General features: G+C 35.7%; 1 long non-coding RNA gene and 1 pseudogene across 4 annotated transcripts; one reads left to right on the forward strand and one right to left on the reverse strand.

The window, feature by feature from the left end:
- Positions 1–976: 976 nt before the first annotated feature.
- On the reverse strand, positions 977–3,058 carry LOC131606081 (uncharacterized). 4 transcript variants are annotated; one of them, XR_009284728.1, is made up of 5 exons: positions 2,625–3,058; positions 2,151–2,527; positions 1,486–1,737; positions 1,279–1,368; positions 977–1,199 (listed from the first exon to the last, which is right to left on the reverse strand). It is a non-coding gene; the product is annotated as an uncharacterized LOC131606081 (long non-coding RNA). The 4 variants fall into 4 exon arrangements; XR_009284729.1 differs by having other exon boundaries at positions 1,279–1,392; XR_009284726.1 differs by lacking the exon at positions 1,279–1,368.
- A 5,468-nt stretch (positions 3,059–8,526) lies between these two features.
- LOC131601076 (protein CLP1 homolog) lies at positions 8,527–13,703 on the forward strand (annotated as a pseudogene).
- Positions 13,704–17,393: the final 3,690 nt, after the last annotated feature.

Consider the following 17,393-nt stretch of genomic DNA (forward strand, 5'->3'; position numbering starts at 1 on the left):
CCAGGAAAAACAAAAATCTCTTTCCCCAGCAGATATCAAAACAAAAAGAAAAATAAGGATAACACTTACACCATCTTCTCTTCAGGACAAATTTTTGGTACTTTGATATTTAATCGTCTTCTACCTTCAATGTTCGAAGGGCTAGCGCCAATCTCACCTTCAGGTTTAAGACGATTAAATAGGGGCAGCTGTCATACCCCAAATTTGTCCTACCCTTTATTTCTAACTGGCTTTAGCTTCACTTTTCATCTGCATACCTTCCATTAGGTCATCTAACATAGATCATGCATTCATTAGTCAATACAAAACATGGGATCGATGATTTCGAAAGCTTGAGGTCCCTTTATGGCTTTGGGGCCCCTACTTCAGAGAAGCTTGTTTCAATGGGTTCTTCTGTGATTGAATTATGGAATTGGGGTTGTGGATCATGGATATTGTGGATTTCCTTTTCACTAAGCTTCAAAGTTATTCTTCGTTTATATTCATCAAATTCAATGATTAAGGGTTTATTTCCCTATTTTTTGTGATGAATTAAAGGATACCGCTCATTAGTGGAATTACAAGCCATTAACATTGGGGCATTCAGAATTTGAGAAGATATAGTGTGCGACCATCGTGAAGATTTCCATGTAGTCTTCATCTTGCTTTAATGTTACTAGATTCAAGATTGCAAGAATGGGAATATTTGGAGTTTGAATTCAAAACAAATCGAAGGAAAAGATAAATGCAATTCTATTTGAAAATGTGCCCATCAGATGATTCGTCATATAAGCCATCTCATTACAAGCCAATTACAAGTTACATTAAAAGAAAAGGGCCCCAAAGAAGAGTTTTGTTTTCGTTCATAAGTTTAGAAAGGCGCAAATTAACAAAGGCTTCATCATTCTCTCAAAGGGTATTCATCATTTTCAAGCAATTCAAGGTTCACCTCATCAAAATCCATATTCATTCATCATTCAAGTAACTTCAACATTCATCACAAAAATAATTGTTCATACATGTACATATGCCCCGAAAGTCGGTTACATTTACAATTCGAATTCATTACAAAAATCCATTTCATCTTATACCAAAAGTTACATAATTTATGAAGAATGTTACAACAAAACTAATGATTTTCGTTCGAGTCTTTTGTTCCTAACCCTAAACTTCTTTCTTCAATTCTTCAAGCAAATTCTCCTTCATTTTTCTCCATGAACCTGCCACGGAAAGACGTAAAAACCAGTCAGCATACACTCAAGATAAGTACCACAATACACTCATGTTCATGCTACTCACAATTCAACCAAAGAAAGCCCCAAAATATCAGAGTCATAACAATTGAAAGTTGGAAGAGGAAAACTGGACATAAACAATACAAACACAGCCCTGCAACATTCAGCCATACCATTTCTAACAGTCACAAAAAAAACAGTTACAAAAAACAGTCCATTCGACACTAATCAACATTCAAAGTCAGATCAGGTAAGAGAATTATGGACATACAAAATACTGGGGAGTTCCTACAGCATCACGGTTAGTCTCGGAGAAATCTGGATCATGTGAAAACGTAGTCAGATAAGTCACAAAACTTGATTCAAAGTTGTTCCACTCGCTCCAACAACTCAATAACCGTAATCAACCTGTCCGAAATTCAGTATCTGTTGCGTGCATCCAAACCAGTATGTGACAATAACCAACATCCATACAAGCAATGCCATCGTGCAGATTGAAACTTAAACCGGGCAGGCTATGTCACTGTGAAAAAACAATTAGAAGCCAATCAGAAATCCAGCGCAGTAGAACAGCTATATAACAGAAAAAAATCAATGAAGAAAAAGACTCAGCTCACAACAACAGTTCTCTCCAACCGACTGAGTCGACAGTTTCTGACTAAATTCATAACAGACCCTCTTTGCAGTCTCCCATAACTAACCTTCAGTTTCCTAACAGAGTTAACCAATTCATAACTAACAACAACCGCCAAAACAGAATCCCTCTAAACCTTCACTAACCGATAACTACCAACTAACAGCTCCTAACCATTACTAACAGATTTCTAACTGCCAAACAGAACCAGTAACAACCCTAACTAACTTCCCAAAATCAGTTACAAAACTACCTCATCAAACAGTTATAACCTAACTAACAGAAACAGAAATAGAATTAACCTTTGAGCAGATTCAATCCTCACCCTTCAATCATGTAACAACCTTTCCCCAATCATTGGCTCAGATTAAAACCCCATAACTGAATTCTAACCTCCAACCTCTATATAACAGCAACTGCACCACCTCAATGTCCTCTTCCACCTCCTTCAGCAGTTTCTTCTTCCTCTCTTTCAATCTCTGCAACTCCAACCACCATTAACCTTCAATCTTCCACATTCATTCACCATAGCACACGCACCCGTCTCCACCACTCTACGCCATCTCTCCCACCTCTTCTTCATCTTCTCCCTTCAACTCTCTCTGCAACTTTCAACCTTCACACTTCTTCATCCTTCAATCAGCCACCATCAACTCTCACTCTCCCTCCATCTTCAATTCTTCGCAACAGAAACACACACAATAGCACAATAGAAAGTTCAGAAGAAAGATAGTAACAGAATTGTTAAGAACTCAGAATGGAATCGGAAAACTCACCATAAAACAAACTCTTGCTCTCGCTCTCGATCTTCTTCTCGGCACTCTCCATCGATCTTCGACCTTCAAAACCTCAAAACAACACATAATCTTTAGCTTCTTCGCCGTCGCAATCAACACCTTCATCATCTTTTCTTCATAACGATCTTCTTCACGTTCTTCATCATACTGAACTTCCTCCACAGCTTCAACTATCTTAACATCATCATCGCCAATGGCATAAACGCAGAAGTGAAGAAACAGAGACGAGAGAGATTGAAGTGAGGAGAACTTGATTCGGAGAGTGACGCGGAGTGAGTAATCGGAGACGGGACGACGATTCCGGCCGCCGTCTGTGCCTTCGCGCGGGAGAGAGAGACGAGTCCTTCAGAGGTAATCTGATTCGTCACAAGGTAATGAACCCTAAATCCCCTTTCCAAATATCTTCTCTTGTGTTAACTAATTGAATTAGGAGATTTAATGGAGTTTAATCTGAATTAACATAAGGTTTAATTCGAGTTAATTAGCGTAAGTGGATATTAACCTGAGGCTTCAATTCTGATTAATTGGGTTTTTGATTTGAATAAACCTAAAGAATCCAAATTCTGAATCCATGGATCAATTTGTCTGGGCTTTGCTATAAATTGTTAGCCACACCTCCATATGGCCCAATCAAACACTTCCTTTTTGCATAAGAAAAGCTGAACAATAACAACCCTGGGCCCTGCGCCCATTCCTTGCTGACTACACCATTATTTTCTGATTGAACCCCCTGTGCTACTCAAATTCATGCTAGATTTAGGTTTTGGTTCACATAGATTTTTGTTCGATTTTTTAGGTAATAAAAAAAATGACATAGAAAACAATAAAATTGTTAATTTTAGGGTTAATAGAAAATAACATAGTTAGGCTTGAATCACATTTCCCTTATTAACAAAAAATCAATAAAACTTGTTAGATTTTTAGGTAATTGTGGACATAGAAAACTCATAAAAATAGTAGTTTTTTTTTAGTTTAATTTTTGCATTGATGCTTGAATCGTTTTCATACTAATTCCATGTTATTTTTGTATGACGCTTGTGTGATTTTATTGCTTGTATTTTTGGCCTTATTTTAGGCCTATTTCGTTTGTACCATTTTTAGATTCCTTTTGTACATAAATAGGAATTACAACATAGACTAGAATCAGAATAGTTCCCTTCTTTCATCCTTCCCCTTTTCAAACTCTAAAATACTTAATAAAAACCGATGAGGATCATACCGTTGCTATATTTCATGGTAGGAAAGAAATGATTGAGGCGTAGGCCTCGATGTATGTTCTTTCCTACTTAGCGGAGGAGAAATGATTGAGGTGTGAAGCCTCGGTGTATTTCTTAACCGTTATTTAGAGAAACGATTGTGGCGTAGGCCTCGATGTGCATTCTCTAAATATTCACAAAAGAACTCCTTTTTTTATTTCTACTAAACGGAAAAGAAATGATTGGAATGTAGATTTCGATGTATTTCTTATCCGTCATTTAGAGAATCGATTGTGGCGTAGGCCTCGATGTGCGTTCTCTAAATATGCAAAACGAAACTCCTTTTTGGTATGATCTAAGTCACAAACAAATTCCCTTAAAAAACACCAACCAAAAACACTTCAAAAAACCTAATAAATGGTCAGATTTAACAAAAGTGAGGAAGTGATGCGAGACCTTGTAGTGGGTTCTCGTCATCATGGAATCACCCTAAAAGACACAAACCAATCTCTCTTTTTCTTCTTTTCTTAAGGGCAAGTTATCTCCGCTCCATTGCATCCTAGGCTGTCCCCTTATGCAAGAGCGTGAGCGTTAACGCCGCCCAACTAAAAAAACACAAAAAACAAACAGAAAATCTTTAGCCGAGCTACGGTAACTCTGATTCCTGAAAAGGATACGTAGGCAGCGGGGTAGGGCCCGTGCGAGTGCAGTTCTTTGTTTTCCCTACATTTTGCATTCATTTCGCATTTATAGACATAGACATAGTACACACCCTTTAGATAGAAACAAACATAGGTGGATACCATCGAGTACGATGGGCGTGAGGGGTGCTAATACCTTCCCCTCGCGTAACCGACTCCCGTACCTTGATTCTCTGGTCGCAAGACCCTGCTCTTTCCTTTGTTAGGTTTTCTGATATTCCTTTCCCTTATGGGATAAATATATTGGTGGCGACTCTGTTCATTTTTCGCGAGCGTGCGACAGAAATGAAGTAGAAATTGAAGTGAATTAAATTAATATAGTTTGATATTAATTGGTTAAATTAATAGTTAAATTAATTGCAATGAATTTAATTGATTGGAATATACTTGAAGTTGGATCAATTATTCGGTTTGTCGGTAAATTACGGTATTTTGAGGATTCGTCCGTAATTGTGTTTTGGCTTGAATATGTATGTTGAGAATAATATATGTATATGCCATGATGTTGTACTAATATTGATTCTCTGTGGTTAGTTGGTTAGCATTAAATTAATGATTAATTGCTTGATGTTGAAAGTGTGTGTTTATGTATAATTGGAAAAAATGAGAATTAACATGAGATAGTATGGTTACTAGTGTTAATTGGATTTTGTGAATCGTAATTGATTAATTGGCCTCTTATATGTTAATGATGTGTGTGTTGCGAATGTTGTGTACAATTGGTGGATAATTCATAGAGTTGAATTATTGAGATATGCGGAAAGTTAAGATGGTAGAAATGATCTTAATTGCATATATTTGTGATATTGTACATACATTCATATCATAGTGTGTCTTGAAACACAGGTGGATTTGCTTTGAAACACAAGCGGGCTTGGATTCTAGAGTGAATCGGAAGCCGTAAACTATATGTTTACAATTGGTGGACTTTGGTCTTGTCCGGATCGGAAGTGTGGCTTAGATTCTAGAGTTATGAATCGGAGGCCGGTGAAACTTATAATTTCACATTGGTACCACATGCATAGTGTCACATGTTTCATTGAGTCACAATAGAGTTATGTGATAGTTTATTATGTGCATTATGTTGTGATAAGTGTACGAGTGAACAATTGATTATGTGCATTGATGTTGTGATGCTATGTGTATGAGTTTGGTAATTGATTATGTACACTTGGTGTTGTAGTGATAATTGTATTAGTTGATAATTGAGAAGAGGTGACGTTTGAATACGTAATTGGTTAAATGCGAGAATATGTGATAATGATGGATTGTGTATATATTTGGAATAATAGTATTGAATCCTGTGATTATTATACGATTGAACCTCGTGCATACTTGAATATGTGAAATTTATTAGATGATACTATTTACATAATTATGACTTGTTGTGCGATGAAAAGTATGAGAGATTAGTGAACTGTGGAAGTATGATGTGTATGGTAACTGTTGATACTTGCGATGTAATGATTTTATATGCCTGAATCATAATATACAATTTATCATGCGCCCACTTATATGATTTGATATCTCACCCTTTTCTCTTGTTTCGCCGTTGCCTTTATATTGGTAACGTGCAGGTATTCAACTATGAGGATTTAGTTGCCGTTACTCGAGTCGGTTGTCGCTCTGATACATAGCACTCTGGGGGAACGATTTATGTCATTCATGATGTTGTTGTTTAATTGTGTTATCTTGGTTGAACAAAATGATAAGTTAAATGAAGATATTTTATTGAATACTTGTTTAAGTGATTCCGTTGTGTTTTAATAAAATAAGTTATTCTATTTCAAAGGTGCTATGTATCCGCTTTATGCGACGAGTTGATTTGTTTTGTTTTATTATGTGACGCCTCATTTGTTTATTGAGAAATTTTGAAAACTCTGATTTATATATATTTGTCGGGTAGAAATGGGGTGTTACATTAGTGGTTGCATCTTTGAAATGTGCATGCAGATCTTTTATTAGGTTGCACCTAACCTAATAAAAGATCTGCAGGCACATTTCAAAACCTTCTTTAACTCATGAAAACTCATACAACATCTCTCAAATCTAGGTTGCATCTTTGGAACTGGTGTAATTGTGTTTAACTTGAATGTGTTACCAACTGATGCCCTCCACAACTCTGCACCATATGACCAAAGCAAGCTGTATTGTTTGCTAGAGTCCCCTTCAACTATTTTTCTTGCCAATTGCCTTAAAAGATCTACGTCCTGGTATTTCAGTTGCATACTTAAGCTTCACATCTGTCACCACCTCATTTAATTTCATTTTTGTGTTATTCTTCAATCCATCAACAATTACCTTTGCAACCCACTCAACTTTGGCATTTTTGTTAAAGAATTTCCTTCCACATTTATGCTTCTCATAAAGTGTCTTGATCCTAAATGTTGTGGTCCTTTATACTCTATTGCACAACACAATACAGTCACACGTTTTCCTGTCCTTGCACACTACCCTGCACCTAGCATCATCGTTTTTTTAAAACTTCAATTCCATTCCAATCAACACATTATGCTCTAGTATAGTTTTCTTAAAATGTTTATGTGGTAAGAATTCTATCCCAACTTTAAAATTAAAATTCTTTCCAAGAGTCTCATCTTCTCTAAACTTAATAACAATTGGTCTCCCATCATAACTGTCACCATCTGCACCACTGTCCAATTCACCTGTCATGTACTCATCTTCAATTACATGCTCTTTGCCCATCTCATTTGTGATAAGTGTACGTGTTGGTTGTTTATGTGCACCTTCACCCCTAACTTCCTGTGCATTTTCAACATTTACTTCAGGTCCTCCTTCATCAATACCTTTATCAAAGTCTTTCATTATCTCCTTCTCACTATCAGAAAAATGAACATCCTTCATAGAGTCATCACTATAATCACCTTTACTTTCCCCATGATAATAAGCCTCCTTTTTTAAACTTTCCATAAAAGTTGCCTCGCTAGTAGCTGGTTTTTCCTCTGTGTAAATCTCTACTTCACAACTATTTCCAAAGGCATATGCAACTATGCAGCATCACCATCATCCCTAAAAGGTTTCAAATGTTCTTCAAAGGTACCACCCTCATGTTTCCACCACATATTCACTAAACTAGGCTCAAACACAATATCAATTCCTTTAATTAAGTCAATTGCTTCGAAGAATGACCAATAATCTAGATCCCGACCACTATATGCATAGACATTTCCACCCTTATATATTAAGTTAAAGTCCCTTTCAAAGCAACCCTTTGTGTAAAAAACCTACCTTAAAGTTATCCACTTCCTATAAAATAATATACATTCAGTCAACATGTTTTCAATTTAGGTCGAAGGTAAGGGACCACACACATAACAGTAAATACTACAAGGAAAATGATCACACATATGTCATTCAACAATGCAATACTTGCTTATGTTATTGGGAATAGACGAGTAAAAAAGAGGAAGCACACAATCTGGAACCACAATAACTAATAAAGAAAGGGGTGGAAGGGACAAACCTAGGACCACAATGCTTGATGTTTCTACAATAGGAGACCGATAACAGAGCTTTCACATGCAAGGGACCACCGTAACCACCGAAAGTAGATTGACCTTCAACGCTTTCATCATTAACTCGTAGAAGACGACGACTAGGGCAAATTGGTTTAACTATATAATATTTAAGTCATTTGAGTGTTGTTTCAAGCAATTTCTATCCACCCGAACTTTGGTCATTCATACATTTACACGATGACAATATAAAATAAAAGAAATTCTACAATAGTAATGCCACATAATGCTCCCTTAGTGAGAACTAACAGGAGAAATTAAAGATAATAGAGACAAAAAAATATTTGAGGGACAAAATTTTAAAGAAAATATTTACAAGAAATTAAAAATAAATAATAGTATGGACTAAAATCTTATTTAAACCTTTAAGTTTAGGAAAATGTAACGTTTATGTTGAATCCTTTTATATTCTCGATGCTTGTAATTCTATTTAATGAATTCGCAAAGACAACGAATTTTACTATTATAACAACAACACTTTTTTTCAACTACTCATAAACAGTTGAATTCATACAATACTCAGCACCCATTCTTTCTTTGTTTCTCAAAGCCTTTCACTTCACCCAAATTACCACCACATTCCGCGGCAGCGCCACCATCGTGGCCTGTGGCGCCTCCGCAACCATCTATCATTCTTTCCCAATTTCCTTCCTCCGCCCCCTCCACAAACCCAAACTCCTCTTCTCCCCAAACCCTAGTCTGCCACATTCGAACCTGTCCAAAATGGCGTACGGCGGTGCGGGTCCTGTCGGTGGCGGTGGTTCTAATGTAACTCCGGCGATTAAGCAAGTGAAATTGGAAAAAGAATGCGAGCTGAGAATTGAAGTCGGTAATGAATGCACCTCTTCGCCTTCGACTCCTTAACGGCACTGCTGAGATTTTTGGTACCGAGCTTCCCCCTGAAATCTGGCTCAATTTTCCTCCCAAGCTCAAATTTGCCATTTTTATTAACACAGTTCTCTTTAAGCTTCTCGATCTTCAAATATTTTTCTACTGCTAGATTCATGAATGATTTTTGTTTGTGGCAGGTCTTTACTTGGTTTGGGGCAACCATTGAAATGGACGGTGCTACTGAAACTGATTATACTGCGGATGAGGTAAATCACTATGGAACTATTTACTTGCATTCTTTGTTTGAAACTTAGGGCATGTTTGGATTGGAATGGATTTATAAATAATGGATGGAGTGGAATGAAACATGATAGAATCCATCCCTTTCCATCCAATTCTCCATTTTTTGTCCATCCGATTTCGGTTGTATGCAATGGAATGAGACTTTTTTAACAAAATAACCAAACAATGGAGTGTGATTTATATTCCGCTCCGTTATGTTCCATCAATCTAAATATAGCCTTTCTGTGAAGTGCTTAGTAAAAACATGAAATGACTGATTTATTAATTAGTGACAGAGGATATTCAACTTTTTCTTTGCTTTTTTAATTGCAGACACCAATGGTTAGTTATGTAAATGTCCATGCTATATTAGATGGAAGAAGGGACCGTGCCAAAAAATCACCTTCAGACGACCCTGTATTGTCTCAGGTAATTTTATTGTGTCTTGTGATCAGTGTTGTTGATGGCAGATGGCGTTCCGTGGTAGAGAGCCAAAATCCCGCCATTCCAGCCGCTTTGCGGTTGCAGTTATGGTGGGAAAACACACAGTATTGACCGATATTTACTGCAATTTATCATTGTGGTGAGCCCAAAAACCATCATGTATATCTGCCATAGCGCCGCCATGGTGGATATTTGATAACACTGCTTGTGATTAGAAGATTAGATGCTATGATGTGTTTGCTGGTGTGGATTGTTTTTTTCGTTTTGCTTGTTTTGTATGGCTTTTCTTTTGTACTGTCGATGCATCCTTCGGATTCTTTCTTTTTTATGAATTATTATTTATTATTTATGCTTAAGAGTTTTAAAACTTGTGCTTTTATTATAGATTTATGTGTTTTGAAGAGCAAAATTATTAATTCCTTTTAGGTTTATGATGTATAGCTTGTTGTAGTATGTGAATTAAGTTTCAGTTGATTTGATTGGCCAGGGCCCTAGGGTGATTGTTGTAGGGCCTACAGATTCTGGAAAGAGTACCTTGTCAAGGATGCTTCTTAGTTGGGCAGCTAAACAAGGTTGGAAGCCCACCTTTGTTGACTTGGATATTGGCCAAGGATCTATTACAGTTCCTGGATGCATTGCTGCCACTCCAATTGAAATGCCCATTGATCCTGTCGAGGGAATTCCACTCGAAATGCCTCTTGTTTACTTTTATGGACACACATCGCCGAGGTAATTATTACTGTAATTCTTATCATATTTTCAACATTGAATTGGCCAAATCACATGTGAACATACACTCATTCATTTAAATTATATAATTCATTAATAGCACACAAAGGAAATGAGAATCTAATCACCAAACATTATTTTTACAGTAATAATGTAGAATTGTATAAAGTGCTTGTCAAGGAGCTCGCAGCAATACTGGAAAGACAATTTACTGGAAATGCTGAATCTCGAGCTGCAGGAATGGTGATAAATACCATGGGATGGATAGAGGGAGTAGGCTATGATGTAAATAACTTTGGAACCTTTCCTTACTGTTGAATTGAACTCTTCTAAAATATGAAACATACTGCTATTTAATATATTTTGATTAAAGCGGTCTCTCTCTTCTCTCTCCTATGAAGCACGAATAGTCCGAACACGACACCAACACTAACACTGACACGGAGAATCCGGTAATAATTTAAATACATAAAATGTAATGACAAGTGTCGATGTAGGTGTCCGACACAGACACAAACACCTTTTTTCATAAGTGTCGGTGCTGCAAGCTCTCTCTAACTAATTCATTTGGTGGTATTTTATTGCAGTTGCTATTACATGCAATCCGTACATTCCAGGCCAATGTTGTCTTGGTTTTGGGTCAGGTAGATGGTAGACTTATCTCGATTCAATAACTGCATCATTGTATTTTCCTTACATTTATGTATCATTCTTCCTCATAACAAACACATTGATTTCTCACAATTGAAATAGAAGAATCTTAGGAGTGGTTCTGTATACTATAATTTTTGTAAACTCAGTCTCAGGCTTTTCCTTTGAACTCCTTATAGGAAAAACTGTGTAGCATGCTCAGAGATGTGCTTAAGGGTGAGCCTAAAGTAGATGTTGTGAAACTTCAGAGGTCAGGTGGAGTTGTATCTAGGAATGCGAAGTTCCGTCAGAAGACCAGAAGTTCTAGGACAAGGGTAAACCTACTTTTCCACTTTTCAAAGTTTTCTGCATGCAGAAAAAGTTTAATTGTCTGCTCTATATATTTTTCATTTTAGAGCATTTTGGTTATTTAATGCGAGGCAAAAGGGCAACAATGGTTGAGTTTAGAAAATTTTAACCGAAAGAAATTAATTTGAGTGAAGGGAAATAATTTTTTCGAAAATAATAGGATCCTTTGCATTTATCGCCACCATTTAAAACCTTGCATTTGTAAGCCCATATTTGTAATTTGTGTGGAAAATGGAAATAAACTGCATTGGTACTGGTAGAAGATTCATTTTGGATATTTTGTGTGGATATAAAAGAGCAATAACGGTGGAGTTTAGAAAATTATAACCTAAATAAATTAATTTGAGTCGAGGGAAATAGTTATGAAAATAATAGGATCCTCTGTATTTATCAGCACAGTTAAAACCTTGCAACTTGAAAGCCCATATTTGTAATTTGTGTGGTTATAAACAGAACTGCATTGGTACTGGTAGTAGATTGCTTTTGGATATTTTGTTTATTAGTTTTGGCATATGGGTTATCCCCCAGTCTTATCATTCACTTAATTGCCCTGCCTCAATTAAAAAACGGTCGGCATTCTCCTGTATCTTTTAAGTTGCAAGTCTAAATACTTTCCAATAGGTTTCCCTAAACATTTTTTTAGGTGACCCAAGTGCACAGATTATGAGATTTGACTAGCTTATGGCACCTTGGAGATGCCAAAACTAAATGGCATGCTAACCTTACCTGTTTTCATACAGGATGATTCTGAAACAGTTGCAATGATCAAGGAACTTTTAGAGACTCGTATTCGACCAGCTGTACAAGATGATGACTGGGGACATTGTATATTGTGGTTTTGACCCGTAAGTTTTTTTTCAAACTTTTGTTATTTTGGTTTTATGGCACTTGCAATAAACCTCAAGGAATAATATACACTCTTAACAAATAGAAGTTTCATTCTTCCCTTGCTATTTGCACAGAGCTTTTTCTTTTTATGCTGGGATGTATGTGTTAAAAAATAAATCATAATAGGTGACAACATGCAAATAAAGCAAACTATTCATAAAATAGACAAAAATTAAATGAGTAAAAATCTAAGACAATATCAGTGTTGACAATGCTAGTGTTATACATCATAGAATGACTTTTTTACTTGGTTTTTATATTGTGGTTTTCTCCAGAGATACTGGGATAGTCAAACTTAAAATGCAAGGAGCGTGTAGTGGCTGCCCAAGTTCTTCGGTGACTCTGAAATCAGGCATTGAGAATATGCTGATGCACTATGTACCTGAGGTAAAAAGTTTGGCAATATCTTTTTCTGATGAAACTGATCCATTTTTTGTTTCCATTTATATTTATGGTAATGGAATTGATTGGAATTCTCAACTTATCTTCCACAATGAAGCATTTTTGCCTTTCCTATGACAGTACTCAAGTTATATACCAATTTACTTTTTAGAATTTGCTAGTTGTTCTTGTACTACATTGAATTAAATTTTCCAGTTGTCTTAACATGAATCATGATTAGTTGTCTGTTGTCAAAATATAGGTTAAACATGCCTATTTGTCACTGTCCATCCTAATACTATCTTTTAGCGTGTGCTTTCTAGTATGGAGAAAACTGTTTTAATTATTGAGTGTTTATTTAAAGCAGCATTAATAGGCCAAGTTCCAATTTATAAGAATGATTCAATTATATTTATATTGTGAAACATTCTTCTAATACCACTTATACAGGTCAAAGGTGTGGAACAAGAAATGGATGCCGAGGATGAGGAAGCTGAATTAAGTGGACAAGTGGAGTAGTTGGTCTTGTATTTTTCTATAGCTACGGACTGCATTTAGTCTTAACATTTCACAATCAACAGACTTCAATGTATGACAGCAGTACATGATGGAGACTCAAATGAGTGTATACAAAGAATATTAGTATTTAATAAGTTGTGAGTTGGATAAATTGCAGTATGACATGAAATTGTTGTTCCCAGCTGGTTAGATCTCTGGTATAGTATGATGGTAGTTCTTAACACAATGTCCATTGCAGAATGGCGGCTTGCCGAACCTCTATTTATCAGCATTGCAATGGTTCTTGGTCTTTCTTTCTGAATCAAGGTTCCTGCAAAAGTACAAGGCATTATTTGCCCATTGGTATTGTATTGAGGATACACTTAGGTTTAGGATTTAATAACTTCTGTTTTTTTTTCCGTGTTCAAATTGATATATGTGCATGTTAAGAAGAACAAGAATAAAAAAAAGACATGGATCATTGTTGTTGTTTTGCCTACTATTTGTATTCTTATTCTACCTTTGGTTCACATATACTCCAAGCCAGATAAAATTGTGGCATTGATTTCATAACAGCCAACAGGTCTTGTCGTGCATTAAGGAGTCTGTAGTGCTATTTTTTTGCTGAGTTTTGACCGATACTAATATAAATGCTGTTTGCTTCGGACATTTATTATACAGTACCTCTTTTATATGCCTTATTTAGGCAGGGAATGTTATTTTACTGAATAATTTAATAGTGCAAAACCAGGTTTCTTCAATTACACTCCATCATAATTATGTTTTCTAATTCGCGATGATGCTTAGTAAATTTGGAAGAATTATTTATGCATATCTTATACCATGATTATTCGTTTAAGTGTTTATAAAAATAGTTATGTATTCATGAGTTGTTTCAGTTTGTTTTCATAAGCTTTTCAAGTTGTATTATATTATACAAAGTTTATATAGAGTATGTTCATTCTCTTTTTGAAGTAGACATTTAACGCCTCTTGATTACAATTCGGAGATATGAAAAATCATTTTGAGGTGAACATTTTATACCTCCGAAGCAGTTGCTACAAACTTCTGCTGTTGTGGTTGATAAAAGACTATTGGTTGTTTTTTGAAGCACCTAGAAATAAAATCAATCCCCGTCATAAACACATAACCAGAGATGAAATTCTTATCATCCAAATCTTTAACATAATCACGTGCTCTTCAATTTCTTTTTCCTTTTCTTCGTATGTATTTCCACAGGTCTCAATTATTCTTTATCATTATTTCTCTAGTCTAACACCTCATTCCCATTATCTGCATTTTCCTTCTTTATTTTCTATACTTCCTTTCACCTTTCATGTGTCGCTAATGCACAATCAAACTACTTAGGCTATGTTAGGGAGTTTGGAGGGGAGGGGAGGAGAAGACTTCCGAAAACAAATTTTTAAAAAAATATAGAAAAATATTTGACATTTTTTGAAAAAATGATTTTGTTTAGAATTATAAAAGAGTCATTATCATTACAGAATTTTTAAAATAGTATAACAACCTAAGAGATATTTGGAAAATTTATGTAAGCCCTCCAAAATCCTTCTTCAATACAATTTTTGGAATTTTTTTAATTTTAAATAACTATGTATTAAGAAAATTACGCAAATAACCATGTTTCGGAAACCCTTAACACCAAGGTGCCATCTCACACGACTTATTCCTTTTTTTTAGCCTTAGGCGCCATCTGACATGGCACACTCAATCCAATAAGCCATGTCAAATGGCGTCTCCCTTCAATTTTTAGGAGGAGGAACCATCTCACATGGCTCCTCCTTGTATATGTGACTTCTACAAATACACCAAGGTGCCATTTGAGATGGTTTATTGCAGAAAATTTGGACATAGGAGCCATCCCACATGGCGCCTCCCTTCATCTGGTATAATGGTGGCGCCATCTCACATGGCGCCTTGGTGTCAAGGTTTTTTAAAATCTGGTTATTTGCGTAATTTCTTCCGAAACGTGGTTATTTGCGTAATTTTTTTTAATACATGGTTATTTTAAAAAAAAATCCTATTTTTGAGTTCTCCTATTTTATGGGGTTTTTGGTGTTATGAATAAAATCAAACCCTCCAAAACCCTCCTTCCCAAAATCCTTTTATTTTTTTCACCAAATTCTTCCTATTTTCCAAAGTCCTCCCCTCCCTTCCCCTTCAAACTTTCAAACATAACCTTAAGAAACTCACATTGTTTAATTAGTCTATAACGTATCTCCAATGTGAACTTGCTGCGAGCGAAGCAAATGCATAATCGTATCTTCAAGGTGAAAGCAAAACACAATAATGCTTAGTAGAGGTAAGTTTGATCTCTACTAAGGAACTAGGTTACGAGGCCATATAGATATATTATAGAGTTCCTACTGTTGGGATGAATATGTTGGTTGATGACAAAAGTGCCTTAGAGATTGATGATCTTTATAGGGTTCATCTTAGTGTTGACAACTTTATTCAACACACATTGTCGCAACCTGATTATGCTTAAGGTCTCGTTGATGACATCCCTTGATAAGATACCCCTTAATGAGATAGTAGTTGGGATTGAAGTTGTGCTTAAGAAGATGTTGAAGGAAACTGAGTTAAAGGATACTGATGTTAATAGATAGGGGAAAATGATGTTGGACTGAGTGATGTAAGAAAAAATGAGGTAACGCAAACTGATGATAATGGGCAAGGGGTTGGTGTGGTTGATGATGATGTTAGTTTTGATAGTTGTGATGATGAGAGTTTTAATTATGATAGCACAATGGAGGTAGTATTTGATGATGAGTCTGATGAGTATGATATCGAGTTGGATAAGAAAGAGCGTAATCTAATTGACTATGACATTAAAGATGATGATCAAAAGGTGAAAAGCAAAAAAGGTAAAGAAAAGGGAAGAAAACAAAGAAGAGTTTAAAGATAGTGATAATGAAAGTGAGGATCTTGAAAGTGAGTGTGACAGTGATGCTGGTAGTAGATTAAAGAGAAATAAGTATCCAATATTCAAGATACAAAGGGATATTTCCAATTTCAAATGAGAGGTGGAAATATATTTTAGTACAAAAGATTATTTCGAGGAAGCAATTACCTCTTATGCAGTCCAATCTGGCAAAAGTTTAAGGTACACTAAAAATGACAAGATAAGGGTTATAGTTAGGTGTAAAGGTGGATGTGAATGGGAAACTTATTATGCTAAGTTTTCTAATGAGGATTCTTGGCAACTAAGAAAGGTAGTCGACACTAATAGTTGCGGTAGATAATATAATGTGAAGATGTTGAAAACTAAATGGCTGGACAAAAGAATACAAAATTCACTTAAAAACAACCCTAGAATGAAGCTAAAGGACATAAAGTAAGAGGTACAAAAGAAGTCAAATGTGGGGGTCAATAAGACCAAGACCATAAGAGCTAGGTTTGTAGCTAGAGACATGGTTGATGGGTCTTTCTTAGGGGATTATACAAGGACTTATGATTATAGCCATGAGTTATTAAGATCAAATGCAGGGTCAACTGTAAAACTGAATGTTCAACCTACACAAGAATGTATTGATGATCAGAGATTAAATTTCAGAAGGCTATATATATGCTTTGCAACTTGTAAGGAAAGCTTCTAGTTATGCAGACATTTCATAAGTCTTGATGAATGTTTCTTGAAAGGTCTTTGTGGAGGTTAAATCCTTGCAGCCATAGGTAGAGATCTTAATGATCAAATGTTACCAATAGCATTTGCAGTAATGGAAAGTGAAAACAGGGATAGTTGGACATGGTTCTTTGAGCTGTTTATAGATGACCTCGGTGGAAGAGAAGAGTGCCTCACATGCATTTTTATTTTTGATCAACAACAGGTATTACTCTCTTTATAATTTTCAAGTTATAAGTATTGTACTTTTTAGAGTTCTCATGTTATAATTTTGATGACTTATCGGTTATTGCATGCAATAAATGAATTGGTGCCTAGAGTTGAACAAATGTTTTATTTCAGACATCTCTAAAATAACTTTAAGAAGAGGTATCCTGAAAAAAAAAGCTAAAGAAAATCATATGGAAGGCTTCCAAATCAACATACTATCAAGCTTGGGAAAATGAGATGAAAGTAATGAAGGAGATCAATGCAGAAACATACAATCATATGATAAGCACCCCTCCAATATTTTGGAGTAGATCATACTCCAAGACACATAACAAGTGTGATGCTATTCTTAATAATATGTCTGAAACATTTAATAGTGTTATCTTGGAGTCTAGGGACAAGCCATT

Source organism: Vicia villosa, linkage group LG5 (assembly GCF_029867415.1).
Source record: "Vicia villosa cultivar HV-30 ecotype Madison, WI linkage group LG5, Vvil1.0, whole genome shotgun sequence".
Classification (NCBI taxonomy): Eukaryota; Viridiplantae; Streptophyta; class Magnoliopsida; order Fabales; family Fabaceae; genus Vicia; species Vicia villosa.